The sequence below is a fragment of the Ambystoma mexicanum genome, chromosome 5p (assembly GCF_040938575.1).
Source record: "Ambystoma mexicanum isolate Mex_15411 chromosome 5p, UKY_AmexF1_1, whole genome shotgun sequence".
Classification (NCBI taxonomy): Eukaryota; Metazoa; Chordata; class Amphibia; order Caudata; family Ambystomatidae; genus Ambystoma; species Ambystoma mexicanum.
The window spans coordinates 1,377,030,254-1,377,054,143 of record NC_090930.1 but is presented as its reverse complement, the minus strand read 5'-3'; the positions used below and the strand labels follow the sequence as shown (position 1 = coordinate 1,377,054,143).

Here is a 23,890-nt window from a genome sequence, read left to right as displayed (position 1 = left end):
CGCCATCTTTGTAATCGGTTTCGACGCTATGGTCGTCAATAACATAGAGTCAAATTTAGCCTTCGACTTCGACATCGATTCCTTTTGCCCCAGAGGCTTAGATTTTGAGTGAAGTGTCGGGGAACTTTCCCTTGACGATACCCTTACCTCTTTTTCAACCTTTGTGTGCTTGGATCTCGATTTTCCTCTGTCACCGTTTGAGTGAGTAGAGGCATGATCACCACGTGGCAACTTCGAGGGGTCTGTGCCGCTTTCTCGATTATTTTCATCATTGAAGCCCTGAAGGCCTCCCATTTTGCTGGGGAATCATGTTTTGAAGGGTAAGTTACTCTCCTCTCTGAAGAGGACGAGGAGAAGGAAGACCTATGGCGTTGCTTTCTCGACTTTTTCGTCGAAGACGAGGAAGATTTCCCCAAGCGAATTTCCGATCTTGATCTCCTCAACTCGTGATGAGATTTTCTAACAGATTCGTCCGAATCCTTTTGTCTTTTCAAATACTTATACTTGCCCTCCCCCACCCCCACCGCCAGCTTACCTCTGCGTTCCCTAAGAGCCTTGTTTGACATAGCCTGACAGGACCCGCACTCATCAACCCGATGGTCTGGGCTGAGGCACCAGAGGCAATTCCGATGGGGGTCGGTAATGGACATCTTCCTGCAACATTTTTTGAATCCTGTCTTGGGTGTGGAGGGAGTTGAAGACAAAGACATTGTCGAAGAAATTTAGATGCACCGTTCGTGACACGAAGCAGTTGCGTCGGAAAAACGGAACTCAGGTAACGGGCGCTGCTCGAGCCCTTTATACAGCGGATGACGTTGACGCCCGACGACAGCCCTCGACGGACATCAACTCCACGGTCCCGAACACAGCGCCCCCTGGTGGAAAAAATTTCCGAAGCAGCTGAAGCTGGGATACGATTATCATAAAATGAGGAATACGTGGGAGGACACAATCCATTCGAAGTTAACCTTGAAGGGCTTCTGTGTCGATTGGAGTTTCAGGCAATTCGGAACTGAAGCAGGGTTTCACCGGTCGTCCAGGAGTTGCAGTAGTCCTCTTCCTTCAGCTCGTCTTCGGTTCTTTCGTTCCAGTGGTCAACTCTGCTTTCCAAGTCCCAGAAACCGGCTTTTAAACAGTTTTCCCCCATTCATTCAGCCTGGCTGTCACTCACCCAGCAGGGTGGCTGTACTTGCCGGACAGTCAGCCAGCCAATCACGCCAGAGTGCATTCAGGTCTCCTAGGAGACTAAGCACAGGGAGTTTTCGGCACCTCCCTCACATCCTGTCCACCCCAGACACTCTGGCACCAGAGGAGGGCTTCAGCACTGAAGCCCGCCAAAGGGTACGAAGAAAGGGACCAAACCTGGTTTGGTGCGCAGAGACAAACCCAAGAAGGACTTTTTCTAAAAGAAATGGCGGAAAAAGATGACCAGAGTCCGTTTTTACAGATAGGTCTGGGGTGCCATATTGGAAAACATGGCTTACCCGATTTTTAGCTACCATTGTTAGATCTAAACCACTGACACCAGCCATTTAAAGTAGGAAAAGGTAACATTTTACTGTTACATGAGTGTTTTGACTCAGGGGAAGCTAGGCGACCCCTCCAGCACTCTTTATGAAGATAGGGTGTGCTGGGTCAGTAAATTTAAAGAGACTAGCAAAGCCAATTTAACTTTCCATGCTCTGGGAGACGGTAGTCAGTCCCAGAGAAGGTATTTAAACCTACACAGAAAAAGATGATTCCTATGGAGTTGTTTTAAAACTCCATAACCAAAGAACACAAAAGTAAAACACATTGAAAAGTTCAAAGCCCCCAAATATAGCAAAATAGCTGGAGGGCTCTAAGGTAGAGGGAATTTAGCACTGTGAGAATTCTCCCTAACAATGACATGGACAAAGTAGAAGCCTGTGTTGCCATAGGGGTGATGGGTATGCATGTCACACAGTGTCCGTGGCGCAAATTGTAGAGTTGCAGGAATAAGCGCCAGCTTAGGGGAAAGCATTATGGGCAAAACTAGGATGCACATTATCGCTCACTGACATAGTATTGAGACAAAACGGCACAGGTAAAGTAGTGATGCCTCTGGATTTACTAAATGTTGCCATGGAACAGCTCAATCACCCAACACACGTACCGAAGCAGCACATTGCTGCTGACATTGGTGTGGAATGGTTTGTGCCGTACCTAGAAGAGCATGTGGCAAGGTTTGTGGCCAATTGCGCTACTTGCCACATGTTCCACCCCGGATACACCATGAAAACATTACAGGCAACGTTGCTGCACCCGTCAGGGCCTTTCAAGGAAATGGTGCAGTACTTTCATTACACAATTGTTATAGTATGCACATTTTCCCGATGGATTTAGGCTGGTTCATGTGTGCACGCCATAGCAAAATATGCAGCTACATTTGTTATCAGAGAGGAATTTCCAAGGCCTGAGGTCCAACAAAGACCCTCATTTTGCAAACAAATTTTTCAATGAGATTACAAAATGACTCTGAATCAAACACAAGCTCTGCACAGCATACCACCCCACAAGCCATTGTTGAGAGACTGAATTGTTTATTGAAAAATAAACAAATTAAAATATGTGCAACACCAAAGAAGAGCAGGCTATATTGCCTGCACTTAGCATTGTTCAGTTTGTGCACCAGCCAAGCAAGGACCACCACTTGTCACCGCACAAGGTGGTGATGGGTAGGCGGATGCACACGTCGGTTCCTCCAACTCAAACATTTACAGACACCCACAGGAGCTCGGATATCCTTGGTGCAGAATTTAATGTACATCTTAAGAATCTGTCAACATGCACAAACGCTTTGTCTCATTAGGTAACCACAAAGATACATCAAAGGGTCCCACCTAAATCAAGCAACAAAGTAGCAACACAGCCCACACAAACTACAGCCAAGTGATCGTGTATACACCAGACAGCACAAATGCACCTGGATGGGTCCCAAGTTCAAGGTCCCCATGAAGTAATTCATGCCACCCCAATGGCTGCAAAGAACAAGTTACTTACCAACTGTAACGTTCTTTCGATTGGGTGTTCCTCCCACATATTCCTCATCTTAGATATTCCTATCTTCAGCTTTGCTGCTTCGGAAAAAAAATGTTCTACCAGGGGGCGCTGTGCTCGAGGTGGTGATGTCTCTCGGGGGCTGCCGTAGAGCATCGACGTCATCCTTAGTATAAAGGGCTCGAGCTGCGCCCGTTGGCTTCAGTTCTGTTTTTTTTTTATAAATCCAGCTGACTAGTTGACCAGGCGTTCTTTAGACCTCAAGCTCTCAAGGAATTTAGAGTGCAATTGACGTACACTGTACGGAGGGGTAGGCTCGATGAGGAATAAGTGGGAAGAAGCCAATCGAAAGAACGTTACAGTTGGTAAGTAACTTGTTCTTCGAATGGATTGTGCCTCCCACATATTCCTCATTTTAGAGAGACTCCCAAAGCAGTATGTAAAAATGGAGGTGGACAACTAGTCAATTTTAATCATGGATTGTATGAAGGATGGCTTTGGCAAAAAGGCCTCCTTGTGATGTTGAATCTAGAGAATAGTGCTTCACAAAGGTGTGCATAGAGGACCAGATGGGTGCTGCACAAATGTCTTGCACCGGGACACCCCTCTGAAGATCCGTTGAAGTTGCCATTCCCCTGTTTGAATGAGCCCTTAGCCAATCTGGAGGATCTTTTCCCGCTAATCTATATCATTCAGTAATTGCTAGAATCATCCATTTGGACAATGTCCGTTTTGTTACTGCCAGCCCTAATTTGTGTCCAATATATCTGACAAAAAGTTGATCACTTTGCCTAAATTAGGCCAATCCGGTGATATAGAAACTGAGAGCCCTTTTAGGGTCCAGTCTGTGAAGTCTTTCTTCCACCTTACTTGCATGAGGAGGAGGATAGAAGGAAGGTAAAGTGATTTTTTGTGACAGGTGAAAGTCCGAGACTATTTTTGGCAAAAAAGAGGGTTTGACTTTAAGAGTAACCATGTCCTTGTGAAACATGGTGTGAGGAGGCTTACAAGAGAGCGCCTGCAACTCACTCACCCTGCCGGCTGATGTAATTGCCACAATAATTATTGTCTTTAAAGTAAGAAATACATGTGAGGAATTTTAAAACTAAATTTAAATCCCAGACGGGTATCTGAAAAGGGGTTGGAGGGTACACATTTGTGAGCTATTTCGGGAACGGAATAACCAAGGGAATTTTGAAGTAAGACACTTCTTCTGAGCAGTGCTTAAAAATAGATGGTGCTGCCAAGTATCCCTTTATCGTGCCAACTTGGAGCCCCAAATTGGCCATGTGTAAAAGGAAAGAAAGCACCATAGGAGTATTACATAGGAATGTATCCACATTCTTGTCCTTGTACCAGTTACTGAACTTGTTCCAAAGACACCGGTACAAGGACTTTGTTGCTGGCCTTCTGGCCGGAAGCAGAATCTCCATTACGTCGTCCGGGAGGTCCCAATCCTTATATCTCAGCCTCTCAGAAACCATGCGAGAAAGCTGAGTGTCTTGACCTCCGGATGGAGAACCCGACCCTCCTCTTGCGAGAGGAGATCCTCTCTTTGTGGAAGACGTATTGGAGGGCAGATGGCCATGTCCAGAAGGTTTGGGTACCACATTCTCCTGGCCCTATCTGGGGCAATTAGTATCATGGTTTTCCTGAACTTTCTCAACCACCTGATTACGTGAGGAATCACTGGGACTGTAGGAAACGTGTACAGAAGTGGAAATTCCCAGTCCACCACGAACGCGGCCCCTGGTGCTCCTCTTGGAGGAAATTCCCTTGAGCAGTACTGATCGCACTTCCAGTTAACACTGGTTGCGAACAGATCCACTTGAGTGGTTCCCCAAAGGGTGAAGATCTCTTGAAGGACTTCCTGAGCTATCTCTCACTCGTGGGAGACTGTGCTCTGCCTGCTCAGAGCCTCCACCGCTGTGTTCTTCTCCCGGCTAGGTGAACTGCTGAAAGAGAGATTCCTTCTTGTATTGCCCAGAAGCAGACCTGCATTGCCTCTCTGCACTGAGGTAGTGACCCTACAACCCCTTTTTTGTTGAGGTAGTACATGGCCACTGTGTTGTCCGTCATTATCAGGACATTCTTTCCCCGTACAGAAGGCAGAAAGGCCTTCAGCGCTAGTCTGATCGCCCTCAACTCCAAAAGGTTGATGTGTAGTTTGGACTCAGATGGAGACCAACGACCGCTGATTGACAGATTGTTGGTGTGGACTCCCCACCCCTTGAGTGAGGCATTATCTCCGGCCATGGTTGCCAAAAAGGTTCTCCCCTGAGAATATTGTCCTTGCAAGTCCACTATAGCAGATCCTGAGCCACGCTGGTTGGAACCTGCAAAAGATCTGACATATTCCCCAAAAATTGAGACCATTGAGTCCTGAGGGCCCATTGAAGGGATCTCATTCTCATCTGTCCTCTGGCACCAGACAAAATGCAGGATGCCGTGAGGCCGAGCAACCTCAGAAAGTCGAAGGCCGGCAGATGCTGGGCATTCTGAAACTTTACCATCTGCAGAATGTGATGAGCTCTCTCCTCGGGAGGCAAGGCTTTAACTGAGGAAGTATCCAGGACTGCTCCGATGAATTGGAGACTTTGCAATGGTATCCTATTTGACTTTTTGTAATTAAGGGAAAAGCACAGTCTGTGCAAGAAGTGGCAGGTCATGGTCAGATGTTCCTGGGCCTGTTCGGGTGAACTCGCCCTGATTAACCAGTTGTCCAGGTTTGTTTGTTTGTTTATTATTTATTTATTGAGCGCGCCAGACCCGAGGGTATCAGGGCGCAGAAGGTAAGAAGGCGTACAGCGTAGACGTGAATCCCCACTCTACTGAGACTCGCTGTCACTACAGCCATTAGCTTGGTGAAAACCCTTGTGGCGGAGGTCAGCCCAAATGGCCGAACTCGAAACTGATAGCGAGAAACGCCAATCGCGAACCTCAGGTACTTTCTGTGCTTGAGATGGATCGGTTCATGAAAGTAAGCATCCTGAAGGTCTAATGATACCAACCAGTCTTAGAGTTGGAGAGCCTGAAGGATCTGAGAAAGGGTTACCATCTTGAACTTGTCCTTCCTGAGGAACTTTTTCAAGTGTCTTAAGTCCAAAATGGGTCTCAATCCTTTGTCCATCTTTGAAATGAGAAAGTAAGGGGAGTACCAACCCTTGTTCCTCTCCGCTGCAGGTAAATGTTCTATTGCACCTTTCTCTACAGGGTTAAAATCTCCTGCACAAGGAGCGGGTCTGGAATTTTGATAGAGTTGGCTCCCGGTGGATGATCCCGAAGCCTTCGTTGAAAAGGAAGGCAGTAACACTGGGCTACTGTCTCCAGTGCCCAAGCATAGAAGTAATGCCCCACCTGTAACGCTCACCTGATTCCCACGGAGGCGCGGGTCTGGCAGGAAGGTGTCTGTGACTCGAAAAGTGATGTGCAGGACTCGATTGGCTTCTGGGGTCGAACCTCTTCGCACTGTGTGTCGAACTCGAAGAGTGAGGTTTCTGCAGGTGAAAGAATATGGGGGTTAATGGCCTGGGTTGTTGAATGTCCCTCTCTCTCTCTCTCTTCCCAGCTTTTCTGTAGAGCCCCCCCAGGTCAACGTGCTCACCTTAGATAGGTGAATGCTGGGCTCTCCATCTGCGTCTGGTGCAGGGTGCCGTTGCCAGCTCCTTCACTGGTGAAACGTTGGCCTCTTGAATTCAGAGGATGGTTACCGTCGTTATCTGCACGAGCGGTGAGTTTCTGGACACCTTTTGTCTTTATAGTCTTTAAATGCGTGGCACGTTAATATTGAAGACTCTGTATAATGCTTTTCCCTTATGTATTGCAGGACTCTCGGGATGGAAGATGGAGTGAAGCGCCTGGAAATTCGTAAGTATGGCAAGCGCTCTAACTGTCTCTTTCCTTGCAGCTTAGTTCGTGTTAAAGAGACGCCGGAGTATTCGCAGGCGTTTTATTGCGACGAGCGTGATGGGCGTGAGTAAATACCTGCTTAATGTCTTTTTCTTTTGTCTTTCAGATGTTGGTTTGCAGCGCCGGAGTCAGCGGAATGCTAGTAAGTTTTAACTATACTTTGTCTTCTCAGGCGGTGATGCAGAATGAAGAAATCCGGAATTCACGGCGTGCCGGTAAGTATAACAATGCTTTTGTCTTTGCAGGCGAAGGTGCAGCGTTGCAGCGTGAAGACACGGCCGCTGCTGATGAATCAGGTGAGAAAGCACTGTGAGTAGAGTTTGTCTTGCTAACCTGTTGTTTCTTGTCTTTTGCAGGTGCTGATGTTGACTGGATACAGGAATGGTAAGTATAATTCTTGCAGGTTCAGGATCGAAAGAGGAAAGGCTGGAACAGACTCGGTGAGCGTTCTGCTGCAGATGCAGAATAACGCGAAGCACGTTTCATCTATCGGGTGTGGTTTAAATAGCCTTGGAGTGATGAGGCGTCTTCTTCCACGGCCCCGCCTAGGTAAGAAAAGAGTTCCAGTTTCCAGAAGAGTTCCAGTGCTGTATCCAGGGAGTGAAGCTGCCCCACCCAGGTAAGAAAGTAGTTCCTGTTCACAGAGGGCTTCTAAGTGGCTGGTAAGTGAGCAGCATGGTCTGCTGCAGGTAAGTCCACCCAAGCACTCTCACACCAATTATGAGCCCGGCGCTTCCAGTGCCGGGACCGATGGTTTTGATGAGCCTGGTGCCATCGGCGCCAGGACAGGGTCCAAAAGGTCCCAGTAGGGACCGGCTGGTGCCTAGGATTAGGGTTAGGGGCCTGCTTCCAAGGATGTTGGGCTGGTCCTGGCTCCTTGGAAACAGTGATCATGACACCACCATTCATTCAGATGCTGAGAGATCCTGCCTCCCATCAGGGTTTTGTGGGTGAAGGCCTCGGAGTGGCTTTGCAGCGGCCGCAGCAGCCGCCGAGGAGACAGTTGCCGCTGATGGGTCTGATCTAGCAGTTTTTCCTCTTCCACCACGAGGAAATGTTCTTTGCTGTCCTTTTTGACTGGCCTGTGTTGTTTTAAAACTCCATAACCAAAGAACACAAAAGTAAAACACATTGAAAAGTTCAAAGCCCCCAAATATAGCAAAATAGCTGGAGGGCTCTAAGGTAGAGGGAATTTAGCACTGTGAGAATTCTCCCTAACAATGACATGGACAAAGTAGAAGCCTGTGTTGCCATAGGGGTGATGGGTATGCATGTCACACAGTGTCCGTGGCGCAAATTGTAGAGTTGCAGGAATAAGCGCCAGCTTAGGGGAAAGCATTATGGGCAAAACTAGGATGCACATTATCGCTCACTGACATAGTATTGAGACAAAACGGCACAGGTAAAGTAGTGATGCCTCTGGATTTACTAAATGTTGCCATGGAACAGCTCAATCACCCAACACACGTACCGAAGCAGCACATTGCTGCTGACATTGGTGTGGAATGGTTTGTGCCGTACCTAGAAGAGCATGTGGCAAGGTTTGTGGCCAATTGCGCTACTTGCCACATGTTCCACCCCGGATACACCATGAAAACATTACAGGCAACGTTGCTGCACCCGTCAGGGCCTTTCAAGGAAATGGTGCAGTACTTTCATTACACAATTGTTATAGTATGCACATTTTCCCGATGGATTTAGGCTGGTTCATGTGTGCACGCCATAGCAAAATATGCAGCTACATTTGTTATCAGAGAGGAATTTCCAAGGCCTGAGGTCCAACAAAGACCCTCATTTTGCAAACAAATTTTTCAATGAGATTACAAAATGACTCTGAATCAAACACAAGCTCTGCACAGCATACCACCCCACAAGCCATTGTTGAGAGACTGAATTGTTTATTGAAAAATAAACAAATTAAAATATGTGCAACACCAAAGAAGAGCAGGCTATATTGCCTGCACTTAGCATTGTTCAGTTTGTGCACCAGCCAAGCAAGGACCACCACTTGTCACCGCACAAGGTGGTGATGGGTAGGCGGATGCACACGTCGGTTCCTCCAACTCAAACATTTACAGACACCCACAGGAGCTCGGATATCCTTGGTGCAGAATTTAATGTACATCTTAAGAATCTGTCAACATGCACAAACGCTTTGTCTCATTAGGTAACCACAAAGATACATCAAAGGGTCCCACCTAAATCAAGCAACAAAGTAGCAACACAGCCCACACAAACTACAGCCAAGTGATCGTGTATACACCAGACAGCACAAATGCACCTGGATGGGTCCCAAGTTCAAGGTCCCCATGAAGTAATTCATGCCACCCCAATGGCTGCAAAGAACAAGTTACTTACCAACTGTAACGTTCTTTCGATTGGGTGTTCCTCCCACATATTCCTCATCTTAGATATTCCTATCTTCAGCTTTGCTGCTTCGGAAAAAAAATGTTCTACCAGGGGGCGCTGTGCTCGAGGTGGTGATGTCTCTCGGGGGCTGCCGTAGAGCATCGACGTCATCCTTAGTATAAAGGGCTCGAGCTGCGCCCGTTGGCTTCAGTTCTGTTTTTTTTTTATAAATCCAGCTGACTAGTTGACCAGGCGTTCTTTAGACCTCAAGCTCTCAAGGAATTTAGAGTGCAATTGACGTACACTGTACGGAGGGGTAGGCTCGATGAGGAATAAGTGGGAAGAAGCCAATCGAAAGAACGTTACAGTTGGTAAGTAACTTGTTCTTCGAATGGATTGTGCCTCCCACATATTCCTCATTTTAGAGAGACTCCCAAAGCAGTATGTAAAAATGGAGGTGGACAACTAGTCAATTTTAATCATGGATTGTATGAAGGATGGCTTTGGCAAAAAGGCCTCCTTGTGATGTTGAATCTAGAGAATAGTGCTTCACAAAGGTGTGCATAGAGGACCAGATGGGTGCTGCACAAATGTCTTGCACCGGGACACCCCTCTGAAGATCCGTTGAAGTTGCCATTCCCCTGTTTGAATGAGCCCTTAGCCAATCTGGAGGATCTTTTCCCGCTAATCTATATCATTCAGTAATTGCTAGAATCATCCATTTGGACAATGTCCGTTTTGTTACTGCCAGCCCTAATTTGTGTCCAATATATCTGACAAAAAGTTGATCACTTTGCCTAAATTAGGCCAATCCGGTGATATAGAAACTGAGAGCCCTTTTAGGGTCCAGTCTGTGAAGTCTTTCTTCCACCTTACTTGCATGAGGAGGAGGATAGAAGGAAGGTAAAGTGATTTTTTGTGACAGGTGAAAGTCCGAGACTATTTTTGGCAAAAAAGAGGGTTTGACTTTAAGAGTAACCATGTCCTTGTGAAACATGGTGTGAGGAGGCTTACAAGAGAGCGCCTGCAACTCACTCACCCTGCCGGCTGATGTAATTGCCACAATAATTATTGTCTTTAAAGTAAGAAATACATGTGAGGAATTTTAAAACTAAATTTAAATCCCAGACGGGTATCTGAAAAGGGGTTGGAGGGTACACATTTGTGAGCTATTTCGGGAACGGAATAACCAAGGGAATTTTGAAGTAAGACACTTCTTCTGAGCAGTGCTTAAAAATAGATGGTGCTGCCAAGTATCCCTTTATCGTGCCAACTTGGAGCCCCAAATTGGCCATGTGTAAAAGGAAAGAAAGCACCATAGGAGTATTACATAGGAATGTATCCACATTCTTGTCCTTGTACCAGTTACTGAACTTGTTCCAAAGACACCGGTACAAGGACTTTGTTGCTGGCCTTCTGGCCGGAAGCAGAATCTCCATGACGTCGTCCGGGAGGTCCCAATCCTTATATCTCAGCCTCTCAGAAACCATGCGAGAAAGCTGAGTGTCTTGACCTCCGGATGGAGAACCCGACCCTCCTCTTGCGAGAGGAGATCCTCTCTTTGTGGAAGACGTATTGGAGGGCAGATGGCCATGTCCAGAAGGTTTGGGTACCACATTCTCCTGGCCCTATCTGGGGCAATTAGTATCATGGTTTTCCTGAACTTTCTCAACCACCTGATTACGTGAGGAATCACTGGGACTGTAGGAAACGTGTACAGAAGTGGAAATTCCCAGTCCACCACGAACGCGGCCCCTGGTGCTCCTCTTGGAGGAAATTCCCTTGAGCAGTACTGATCGCACTTCCAGTTAACACTGGTTGCGAACAGATCCACTTGAGTGGTTCCCCAAAGGGTGAAGATCTCTTGAAGGACTTCCTGAGCTATCTCTCACTCGTGGGAGACTGTGCTCTGCCTGCTCAGAGCCTCCACCGCTGTGTTCTTCTCCCGGCTAGGTGAACTGCTGAAAGAGAGATTCCTTCTTGTATTGCCCAGAAGCAGACCTGCATTGCCTCTCTGCACTGAGGTAGTGACCCTACAACCCCTTTTTTGTTGAGGTAGTACATGGCCACTGTGTTGTCCGTCATTATCAGGACATTCTTTCCCCGTACAGAAGGCAGAAAGGCCTTCAGCGCTAGTCTGATCGCCCTCAACTCCAAAAGGTTGATGTGTAGTTTGGACTCAGATGGAGACCAACGACCGCTGATTGACAGATTGTTGGTGTGGACTCCCCACCCCTTGAGTGAGGCATTATCTCCGGCCATGGTTGCCAAAAAGGTTCTCCCCTGAGAATATTGTCCTTGCAAGTCCACTATAGCAGATCCTGAGCCACGCTGGTTGGAACCTGCAAAAGATCTGACATATTCCCCAAAAATTGAGACCATTGAGTCCTGAGGGCCCATTGAAGGGATCTCATTCTCATCTGTCCTCTGGCACCAGACAAAATGCAGGATGCCGTGAGGCCGAGCAACCTCAGAAAGTCGAAGGCCGGCAGATGCTGGGCATTCTGAAACTTTACCATCTGCAGAATGTGATGAGCTCTCTCCTCGGGAGGCAAGGCTTTAACTGAGGAAGTATCCAGGACTGCTCCGATGAATTGGAGACTTTGCAATGGTATCCTATTTGACTTTTTGTAATTAAGGGAAAAGCACAGTCTGTGCAAGAAGTGGCAGGTCATGGTCAGATGTTCCTGGGCCTGTTCGGGTGAACTCGCCCTGATTAACCAGTTGTCCAGGTTTGTTTGTTTGTTTATTATTTATTTATTGAGCGCGCCAGACCCGAGGGTATCAGGGCGCAGAAGGTAAGAAGGCGTACAGCGTAGACGTGAATCCCCACTCTACTGAGACTCGCTGTCACTACAGCCATTAGCTTGGTGAAAACCCTTGTGGCGGAGGTCAGCCCAAATGGCCGAACTCGAAACTGATAGCGAGAAACGCCAATCGCGAACCTCAGGTACTTTCTGTGCTTGAGATGGATCGGTTCATGAAAGTAAGCATCCTGAAGGTCTAATGATACCAACCAGTCTTAGAGTTGGAGAGCCTGAAGGATCTGAGAAAGGGTTACCATCTTGAACTTGTCCTTCCTGAGGAACTTTTTCAAGTGTCTTAAGTCCAAAATGGGTCTCAATCCTTTGTCCATCTTTGAAATGAGAAAGTAAGGGGAGTACCAACCCTTGTTCCTCTCCGCTGCAGGTAAATGTTCTATTGCACCTTTCTCTACAGGGTTAAAATCTCCTGCACAAGGAGCGGGTCTGGAATTTTGATAGAGTTGGCTCCCGGTGGATGATCCCGAAGCCTTCGTTGAAAAGGAAGGCAGTAACACTGGGCTACTGTCTCCAGTGCCCAAGCATAGAAGTAATGCCCCACCTGTAACGCTCACCTGATTCCCACGGAGGCGCGGGTCTGGCAGGAAGGTGTCTGTGACTCGAAAAGTGATGTGCAGGACTCGATTGGCTTCTGGGGTCGAACCTCTTCGCACTGTGTGTCGAACTCGAAGAGTGAGGTTTCTGCAGGTGAAAGAATATGGGGGTTAATGGCCTGGGTTGTTGAATGTCCCTCTCTCTCTCTCTCTTCCCAGCTTTTCTGTAGAGCCCCCCCAGGTCAACGTGCTCACCTTAGATAGGTGAATGCTGGGCTCTCCATCTGCGTCTGGTGCAGGGTGCCGTTGCCAGCTCCTTCACTGGTGAAACGTTGGCCTCTTGAATTCAGAGGATGGTTACCGTCGTTATCTGCACGAGCGGTGAGTTTCTGGACACCTTTTGTCTTTATAGTCTTTAAATGCGTGGCACGTTAATATTGAAGACTCTGTATAATGCTTTTCCCTTATGTATTGCAGGACTCTCGGGATGGAAGATGGAGTGAAGCGCCTGGAAATTCGTAAGTATGGCAAGCGCTCTAACTGTCTCTTTCCTTGCAGCTTAGTTCGTGTTAAAGAGACGCCGGAGTATTCGCAGGCGTTTTATTGCGACGAGCGTGATGGGCGTGAGTAAATACCTGCTTAATGTCTTTTTCTTTTGTCTTTCAGATGTTGGTTTGCAGCGCCGGAGTCAGCGGAATGCTAGTAAGTTTTAACTATACTTTGTCTTCTCAGGCGGTGATGCAGAATGAAGAAATCCGGAATTCACGGCGTGCCGGTAAGTATAACAATGCTTTTGTCTTTGCAGGCGAAGGTGCAGCGTTGCAGCGTGAAGACACGGCCGCTGCTGATGAATCAGGTGAGAAAGCACTGTGAGTAGAGTTTGTCTTGCTAACCTGTTGTTTCTTGTCTTTTGCAGGTGCTGATGTTGACTGGATACAGGAATGGTAAGTATAATTCTTGCAGGTTCAGGATCGAAAGAGGAAAGGCTGGAACAGACTCGGTGAGCGTTCTGCTGCAGATGCAGAATAACGCGAAGCACGTTTCATCTATCGGGTGTGGTTTAAATAGCCTTGGAGTGATGAGGCGTCTTCTTCCACGGCCCCGCCTAGGTAAGAAAAGAGTTCCAGTTTCCAGAAGAGTTCCAGTGCTGTATCCAGGGAGTGAAGCTGCCCCACCCAGGTAAGAAAGTAGTTCCTGTTCACAGAGGGCTTCTAAGTGGCTGGTAAGTGAGCAGCATGGTCTGCTGCAGGTAAGTCCACCCAAGCACTCTCACACCAATTATGAGCCCGGCGCTTCCAGTGCCGGGACCGATGGTTTTGATGAGCCTGGTGCCATCGGCGCCAGGACAGGGTCCAAAAGGTCCCAGTAGGGACCGGCTGGTGCCTAGGATTAGGGTTAGGGGCCTGCTTCCAAGGATGTTGGGCTGGTCCTGGCTCCTTGGAAACAGTGATCATGACACCACCATTCATTCAGATGCTGAGAGATCCTGCCTCCCATCAGGGTTTTGTGGGTGAAGGCCTCGGAGTGGCTTTGCAGCGGCCGCAGCAGCCGCCGAGGAGACAGTTGCCGCTGATGGGTCTGATCTAGCAGTTTTTCCTCTTCCACCACGAGGAAATGTTCTTTGCTGTCCTTTTTGACTGGCCTGTGCCTTCCCTCTCCCAAACGGGGAGTAGAATCGAAAAGGATGACTCCTCCAGGAAGATGAGCCTGAGTAAGAGTGTTGTTGAGGTTGTCTTATAGTGGCGCTAAGAGACTTAGCTGCCGCTTTTGAGGTCTGCAGTTTTTCTAGACTTTCATTCGCCTTGCTGCCAAACAACCTCAAGCCGTCAAATGGCATATTGAGCAGTTTGGCCTGCTCATCTGGTGCAAAGCCCGACTTTCTCAGCCATGCAAACCTGCATAGCACTGTGCTAGATGCCATGGACCTGCTGATGCTGTCAGCAGTGTCCAGTCCTGATGGAGGCATTCCCCCATAGCCTCTTTTCCATCTCACAATTGCGAGGAAACCTTCCCGCTCCTCGCCCTCAGGAATGTGTTCAGCCGCTGCCGTCATACAATCCCAGAGGGTGTATGTGAATCTTGCAAAGGTGCAAATCACATTAGTCGATTTTAAGGCCATGCTGCCTGAAGAAAAGATTTTTCGGGACCAGGCATCAATTTTTTTAATCATCCCTATCTGGGGGAATTGAAGGATAAGCTGAATGCCTAGTGGATGTGGCGGCCTGGACCACTAAGCTCTCAGGCGACAGATGTTTTGATAAATATTCTGGATCAGACGAGGAAGGCCTGTATTTCCCTACACATTTTTTATTCACAGCTGGTCCCGAATCTGGGGTTTCCCCAAGTGGTCATAACCCTTTTTTGCAGTGCTGTGTGAAAGGGAAGGACAGGGTCCTTTTGGGGGCCTTCACTGAGGTTGTCCGTCATGTCATCCTGCTCGTAACTAGGGGAATTTCTGTTCCACTCCATACATTCCATCACCCTATACATAAGGGTTCTATGATGTAGTGGGTATAGTCCTTGTCTTCGACAAGGGAGTCGATTTGAGAGCCGGAATTAACGTTGGCCTCTACAAAGGCGTCGATGTCATCAACACAGGCTTTGACACTGTCGAAGGAGTCTTCGACATAAGCGTCGTCGAGTAAGTTGTCGACGCTACCTTCGATGCCGGTATCGAGTGAGCCTTCAATAGTGTCGTTGATGAGACCTTAGACACCGACTTTGATGGCAGATGAACCCTTTTGTCAAGTGCAACCCCCCCCGATTTATGCAACGGTAGGCTTATTTTGCTTTTTTTATAAGGTGACAGACATTTCTTCTGACGACACCCTCGACGACTTTTTCGCCAAACTTAGCATGTTTGGTCTCCAACTTCCCTCTGTCACTTCTAGAGTGAGCGGGGGCATGGTCTTCATACGACTCTTTCGAGGGGGTCTCGTCCGCATTCTCGAAAATGTTCATAATCGAGGCTCTGAAAGCCTCCCATTTTCTGGGGGAATCGTGCTTTGAAGGGCAAGTGATAACCGCAGTCTCAGATGACGAAGACGAGGAAGAGGGAGATCAGTGTTGTCTTTTCTTTGATTTTTTTTGACGAAGAAGAGCACGATTTCCTCGCCCGACTCCTCGATCTTGATTTCCTCGACTTGCGTTGAGATTTACCACTCGACTCCCCTGAGTCTTTCTTTCTTCTCGAAGAGGACTTCGAGGATTCCTCCCCCACCGCTAGTTTACCTCTTCGGTGCTTTGTTGGTCATTGCCTGACAGGACCGCATTCGTCAACCCGATGGTCTGGACCCAAAAACCAGAGGCAATTTCGATAGAGGTCGGTGATTGACATCGTCTTCCTGCATTTCCGCCGTTTTCTTGACACGAAGCGAAAGCTATCGGAAAAACGGAACTGAAGCCAATAGGCAGGGCTCGAGCCCTTTATACTATGGATGATGTTGACGCTCGACGGCAGCCCTCGATGGACATCATCACTGCGACCTCAAGCACAGCGCCCCCTGGTGGAAATTTTTTTTTCCAAAGCAGCAAAACTGAAGATACAAATATCTAAGATGAGGAATGCATGGGAGGACATAATACATTCGAAGTAAACATCTTTCCAATATGCGAAGCAACAGATCTCCAATGAGATGCAGACTCTGCAAGCAGTACCATCTACCAAAGTTGAGTAGATTAGAAACTATGAAAGCTTATTTTAGAAGAGCCAGACCATTTTGATGAATCAAAATTGAGAGGTCGACACAGAATTTAGAGTCACAAGCAGGAAATACCAGAAGCATGAAACAGCTGAATATAGGGATATGTTGTTTATTTTTCACTCTTCTCTCTTATTCTTTGATGAAACTATTGACAGTAGGGATTAGCAATAGGAAAAGTAATACAAGTGAAACGATGAATGTATCAACAATTAGAAGTAACCTTGTGACCAGACATATGTATCAGGGGACCTCCAGTGGCTAGTAATGTATGAAACATCAAAGTAATCCAAATAGGAGCATACACCAAGCAGGACGTAACAGGTCCAGATGCAGCTGGGAGAGCACAATTCAAACAGCACAGGGTAACAGAACGGAATGAAAATATATGTTGAGGCCGCCTAATGTGGCTAAACCTTTTATTGGTTTTCACCTTATTAGCATAGCCAAAGTTCGCAAGACTGTTAAATCATCCTACTAAGCTTATTGGTGGGACTACGTCAAGTCTTCTATGGCTCCCTATACTTTCCTCATTCATGACTGGTGAAAGCAATCTTGACCTCCTCTATCCAACACGTCCCAGCATGTCTTCACAAACCTTCCCACACCATCACACAATGACAGACATTACATTTCATAATTGTGCTGACCACTGGAACTTTATTCAACTGCCAGTGGGCAGTTCTCATGAGACACACAAACCAACCTTGGTTTGGCAATGAAGAGACATTCACATGGCACCTAACCAATGTGGTGCCCTGCTGACATCGGCAAGGACACATAATACTGTTGCTTTATTGGGAAAACAACACTCTCCAAATGATTGGTCCCTTCCAGGCTCCCTGCTCCCCCGTCATCCCTCTTCCCAGGCCCATCTGCTAAGGGGCGATTTGAAACCACTTACCCAACTATGATATTCTTTCTTTTTACCAGTATTAACTAAAGGTATTCCTTTTCAGCGAGTGCCCAGGAGCCTGGCTCGCTGACCTTGAAAGTATCAGCTGGACTCATCTCCCAGCGACGACAGTATCCCGTGAACGGTAGGTTTGCAACATTTCACTAGCCCACTGCTATGGTTGAGTGTTCAAGAAATGGCTTACTTACCTGCAGCCTAAATTTCCAGATGGCTGTTGTATGGTTCACAGTATGTTGAACTACCCCTGCTGGCTGTTGCTCCAAGCCAAGCGTCTCTATCCTCCCTACCCCCCTCCCCCGGGTACCTCCACTCCTACTCTTCCCAACAGACTTCTCTAGCTGTATCTGCTCATGCAACACATAAGTTACATATTGCAGCTGTTAATGATTTCCCCCCTATCCAGGAATGCGCCTTCACCTTTTCCTGTCACTTCTGCAACTGATAAGTGCACCCCCCTTAGCAGTGCCGAATTTGCAAGTTTACTGCACATTAACGAAGTATCCAAAAAGAAGGAAACATAAATGCAAATATTATAGATGAGCATCATTCTCAAGGAGTAAATATGTGGTATAATACAATTAAAGAAATAGGCCAAACTCAGCATAACGATTCATGTTGGGTGCAGGCTTATCCAGCATGCGTTTGGCACCCCCTGACTGTTCCTAGTGAGAGACACGGTGAAATTAGAGGCACAGTGCTCGACACATTTAGTACTCTGCAGGTTATACAGGCAGTTCCAGGGATTCACAGTACAAATACGGGTCAAAGAAACCCATAAATGCAAATGTGAAGGGAAAAAAGGTCCAGATTGCAACAAATGTGTAGAAAGACCCCAGATGTAAATTGAAGGTGCAACACTTTGGAACAAGACATGGGTGAAGGCGTGAGCAGTATTTAAAGCAGAGGGACTGGTGGGGTACACTGAAGATGTCATAAAAAGTTTTGATGGAAAATGCTGAGTAGTATGGGCATTGTATGTCAACAAGTTAACAAGTTTGCAGCAACATGAACAACCAGTAAGAGCACAGGTTCTGTAAGTAACCCATGGTATCAAAAGCACGAACACAACACCAAAAGAGCAAGTTTAGAAAGCCTTTATTATTTTGGAGACTTCTTAACTTGCCCTACCACTAGAATGGGAGCTAGCTCGACCATTAAAAAAAGCAGAATAGTACTAGTCCATATAATCAATTTAAACAATACACCTAATACTTGCCCTAACTCTAATACAAAAAGGTGTACATAAACATGCTTAAATGATAAGGATAGTGCAACAAAAGAATCAGGATGGCAAAGTAATCACAGAAGGGTAACTCCCTTCCCTGAGATTTCGCCTTGGGATGATATATGTTAGGGATAGGCAGCACCATTTCTTATAGTAAGGCACGCTTTGGCTTGTGGGAACAATTCAACAGTTTATCCCGCTTTTGGCTGCCTCAAAATCAAGCTTCTCTTAATGTTCAAAACCAGGCTTCTCTTAATGTTCAAAAACGAAAGTTCAGTAAATGTCTCTTTGCACACCAGCTTCTTCGCTATTAAAATTATAAGTACAACGTTCCTTCTTTCTCAATTTACTCGGGTTTCCATTCCCCACGTTCAATGACTGCCATTTGACAACAGCAACTAATGACATTCACAGTTTCTTTTGTGTCTGATACTTTCGAATCAGCATAGATTTCACTTTCCTCTCTATGCCTGACCACTCCAACCGTTACTTTTTTCTTCTGGTTTGTCAATACCTTCTGGTATTTGTAGTTCGGTAATTTTGGGCACAAGCTCCTCTTAATTGTACTTCCCCTCGACAAGCTCCCCTTAATCGGGCTCAAGCTCTTGTGTCCTTGTTTCACGCACTGCTTTCTTGAGAGCTCCCCTCGATTGGGCACAAGCCCTTTACTTTGATACAGTCACTCGTTGGATTCTAACTTCCCCTTTGTAGACTCACGACTGTGCCGTCTTTACTACGGCATGAGGACTCTGCTACAAAATATCCACTTTGCACTTTAAACAATCTTCAATTTCACTCGACACTCGGTTGCTGGTTCTCTTTTACGACAAACCAACTGGCCCTTTGTTTTTCTTCCTCAAATCACTCACCAGTTGTTGCCTTTCTTCTGGCGTCTTGTTTCTTTCAACTTGCAACTTAGTATTTCATCGAACCTCCCCATATTACATCTGTTGTTGGCAGGGTAGCAGGCCTCGCTTAGCATATTTCCAAAAAGGGCACTTTCTGTTCAACTTAATCAGCAGTATTTTGGAAGCTTGGTTCTTTCACCTGATCTTCTTGCAGTTTCTCGACAGCTTGTAAAAACCCTTTTCATTTCAGGTTCCCCTTTTCTTACTCGCAGCAGCTTAGTCAGCCCGGTTCTATCATGCATCCAGCCTTGCTCCAAATGTGTCTCTTTACTCTGCCTTTTATTCTCAGGTGTAGCGTTAACGAATGACAGATGTGTGTGGTCAAGTTGTGGCTCCTGACTCTGCCAGACCTCATTAGCAGGACAGGACCTCAGAGTGAAAATAGAGGTATTTCTTCCATGGTCTGTTTTCATTTGCTTGGGTTCGATACCTGTGTCATAGATTGAATAGCAGGGATTTTGGGAGCTGTAGTGTTTTTTCAAAATGAGACTCGGAGTCTAAAAAAAGATAGTCAGAGGGATGCGTAAAGGAAAGCAAGGGGGTATGGTAGGCGGTAAAAAGGGGTTTCACGCATTTCTGCTTTTTCTTGGCCGGATCCTTTTCCTCCTAATGGATGTAAAGTTCACAGAGGAGAAAACGGGACCAGGGTGGCAATACCCCATAAGGCTAGAGGGGAGGTCGGGTGGAGGTGTAAAGGAAAGGAGGATACCACGTCTCACACAAGGGCGTTCCTACCGCAGTACCCAAGGGACACCGACCCAGTTGCTTCTCCCTCGCTCGTTTGTCCCGAGGGCCGGTACCCAGGAGCGATGGTCTTTCCCTGGCAACCCGAATCAGGGATCCCCAGGAATAGCCTGAGAGAAACGCCCTAGGTTTCTCACATACCCTTACCCTAAAACACTGGCATTTCAACCAAGGAGCCTCAATTGAAGCTTCATCGGGTTCTTGCTCAGAGGGTCTGTTCAGGTTTACATTCAAAGGGCAATTTCTTGCAGAATGCCCCTTCTTCCTAAAGGAGTAAAACGGTTGGAGCCAAGGACCATCTTTCTCATCTCTTGATGTTTCCTGCTGAGATTAGCTCCTTCACTGCATCGAGTTATATAATTTTACCATCTGTTGGTTTGGGTACAGCCTCTATGGGATTAGTAAAAAAAAAAAAGGGAAGGCACTATTGTATAGTGGAGTTTTAGGGACTTCCGGGGTGTTGACATTCACTTTTTCCACTATCTTGGGCTCCCCGTCTTCTTCCCAATTAATGGGGCATGCCTCTAAGGTGTGGTTGTCATCTAGGGTAAGTTACACTAACCTGGATCAGGTGACAGCAGCTGAGGAATAGAAAATCCCCCTAAAGTTCCTGCCTTCTTTTGCCTATATGGCTAAGAACAGAGAAGAACAAGTTACTTACCTTATCTGTTAACGTTCTTTCGATGGGATGTTCCTCCAACGTATTCCACATCTATGACAGGTAATGTCCACAGATGTGCTGCTTCAAAAAAATTTCGGCACAGGGCGTCCTGCATCGATGACGTTGATACGTTATTCCTCGAGGGCCTCCGTCGAGGGTCGACCTCACCGGATGTTATATATATGACGCACAGTGCCCGTAGCCTCAGTTGTAGTTTTTCCCCAGAATGTGTGGCACCAATCTCCTGCCAGTATGACTGCAGAAAACCTTGCGGAAACGTAAGCTGCAATCGCATAAGAAATTCTGAAAAGGGGCAGGCTGGGAGGGTTCGATGTGGAATACGTCGGAGGAACATCCCATCGAAAGAACGTTACCAGATAAGGTAAGTAACTTGTTCTTCGAGGGGATTGTGTCCTCCGACGTATTACATATCTATGACAGACTCCCAAAGCAGTACCAACATATGGAGGTGGGAAAAGAATTTACAATTTATAATTTTAGAATGCCCAATCAAATTGCTGAATAAAGGACTGCCTTACCAGAGGCCAAATCCTGCCCATGGATGGAGTCCAAGGAATAGCGTCTCACAAAAGTATGGACAGAGGCCCAGGTGGCTGTTTCGCAAATATTGTGAATCGGAACACCCGTCTGTAGAGCAATGGAGGCAGCCACACCCCTAGTCGAGTGAGCCCGTAAACCTACTGGCGGGTCCTTTCCCGTCAAACGGTAGCACTCGGAGATCGTTAAAATGATCCATCTAGACAAGGTCTGTTTGGAAACAGCCTGACCCAAGCGCCTTCCAGCATAATCAACAAAGAGCTGATCGTCCACTCTGACCCGGGACATCCGTGAGAGATAGAAACTCAAAGCTCTTCTAGGATCCAACCTATGGAGCCTCTCCTCTTCCTTACCAGGATGTGGAGAAGGATAAAACGCCGGAAGGATCACCTTCTGGCTCAAATGGAATTCCGACACAACCTTCGGAAGAAAAGAAGGCCGCACCTGTAGGACAACTCTATCCTTATAGAACACAGTAAAGGGTGGCTTGGCGGAAAGTGCCTGCAACTCACTAACTCTGCATGCGGAAGTAACCGCAACTAAAAATACAGTTTTAAAGGACAACAGTCGCAACGGACAAGAATGTAAGGGCTCAAACAGAGCTCCCATTAGGAACTTTAAAACCAAATTAAAATCCCATCCCGGCACTTGGAAAGGCGACGGTGGAAACAAATTAGTTAACCATTTTAGAAACTGAGAAATCAAAGTGATCTTAAAATAAGAACATTCCTCTGACGAGCACTTAAATATGGACAGCGCCGCCAGGTAACCCTTAATGGTACCCACTTGCAGGCCGTTGTGGGCTAAAGAAAGCAAAAAAGACAAATCCAAAAGAATGGAACATTGGAAAGGATCCACATTCTGTACCCTGCACCAGTCACAGAACTTTCTCCAACGGCAACGGTACAGGGATTTCGTTGCTGGCCTTCTGGCCGAAAGCAACACCTCCATCACATCTTCGGGGAGGTCCCAATCCTTATACCTCAACCTTTCAGATACCAAGCCTGAAGGCTGAGAGACTTCACCTCTGGATGGAGATCCCGACCCCCCACCCCGTGAGAGCAGATCGTATCGGTAGGGAAGACGGCATGGAGAGCAGATGGACATGTCTAGAAGGTCCGGGTACCACACTCTCCTGGCCCATGCTGGAGCAATGAGGATCATCCGGGAACCGAACTTCCGTAACCTGTGCAACACTTGCGGAATGACGGGGACTGGAGGAAACACGTACAGCAGTGAGAAGGACCACTCCACTACGAACGCGTCCCCTAAGGCTTCTCTCGGGGGAAATTCCCGCGAGCAGAATCCTTCGCACTTCCGGTTGACACTGGTGGCGAAGAGATCCACTTGCGGGGTTCCCCAAAGGGCAAAGATCTGCAACAGAACTTCCTGAGCCAGCTCCCACTCGTGAGAGACCGTGCTCTGCCTGCTCAGAGCGCCCGCCGCTGCGTTTTCATCTACGGCCAGATGAACTGCCGAGATCGAAATTTCCTGCTGGATGGCCCAGAACCAGAGCTGCATTGCCTCCCTGCACAACGGGAGTGACCCTGCCCCCCCTTTTTTGTTGAGAGTAGTGCATGGCCACTGTATTGTCCATCATAATCAGCACATTCTTCCCCCGCAAAGACGGCAGAAAAGCCATCAGGGCTAGCCTGACGGCCCACAGCTCTAACAGATTGATGTGGAGACTGGACTCCGACGAGACCAATGGCCGCTGGCTGTCAACTCGTTGGCATGAGCTCCCCAACCCGTGAGGGATGCGACCGTCACGATCGTCACCTCCGGCCAAGGTTGCCAAAACGGAGCTCCCTTCATCAGATTGCCTTCGACGGCCCACCAAAGAAGATCTTGTGCGACCGAGGGCAGAATCTGAACGGGATCCGACATCCTGTCGGAGAACTGTGACCACTGCATCTTGAGAGCGCACTGCAGAGATCTCATCCTCAGCCTGGCCTCTGGCACCAGGAAAATGCAGGATGCCATGAGGCCGAGCAACCTCAAGAACTCGAACGCCGGGAAACACTAGGCACATTGAAATTTGTCCACCATCCGCAGAATGTGAGGAGCCCTCACCTGGGGAGGCGAACACTGCCCCAGGGATGTGTCGAGCACTGCTGCGATGTTTTGGAGCCGCTGGGTAGGGTCAAATGGGACTTCTTTAAATTGAGGGAGAAGGCTAGCTTGTGAAGGGAGTGGCAGGTGAGGGACAGATGATGTAGGTCTTGCTTGGGAGAGTGCGCCCTGATCAACCAATCGTCCAGGTAGGGGTAGACGTGAATTTCCCCCTTTCCTGAGATACGCTGCCACCATCACCATCAGCTTGGTGAAGACCCTTGGGGCAGAGGTCATTCCGAACGGCAAGACTCGAAAATGCGAGTCGCCAACCGCGAACCTCAGGTACTTCCTGCTTGGGATGAATCAGCACATGAAAGTAAGCATCCTTGAGGTCGAGGGACACCAACCAATCCTTAAGTGGAAGGGCCTGGAGGACTTGAGAAAGAGTTACCATCTTGAACTTGTCCTTCCTGAGGAGCTTGTTCAGCCAA

At 47.5% G+C, this 23,890-nt stretch overlaps 1 protein-coding gene across 11 annotated transcripts in view; it reads right to left on the bottom strand.

Annotated features, from left to right (window-relative positions):
• The window catches only part of CDH18 (cadherin 18), a 1,922,553-nt gene that overhangs the window by 1,240,128 nt on the left and 658,535 nt on the right, over positions 1–23,890 (bottom strand). The gene's annotated exons all lie outside the window — the stretch shown is intronic.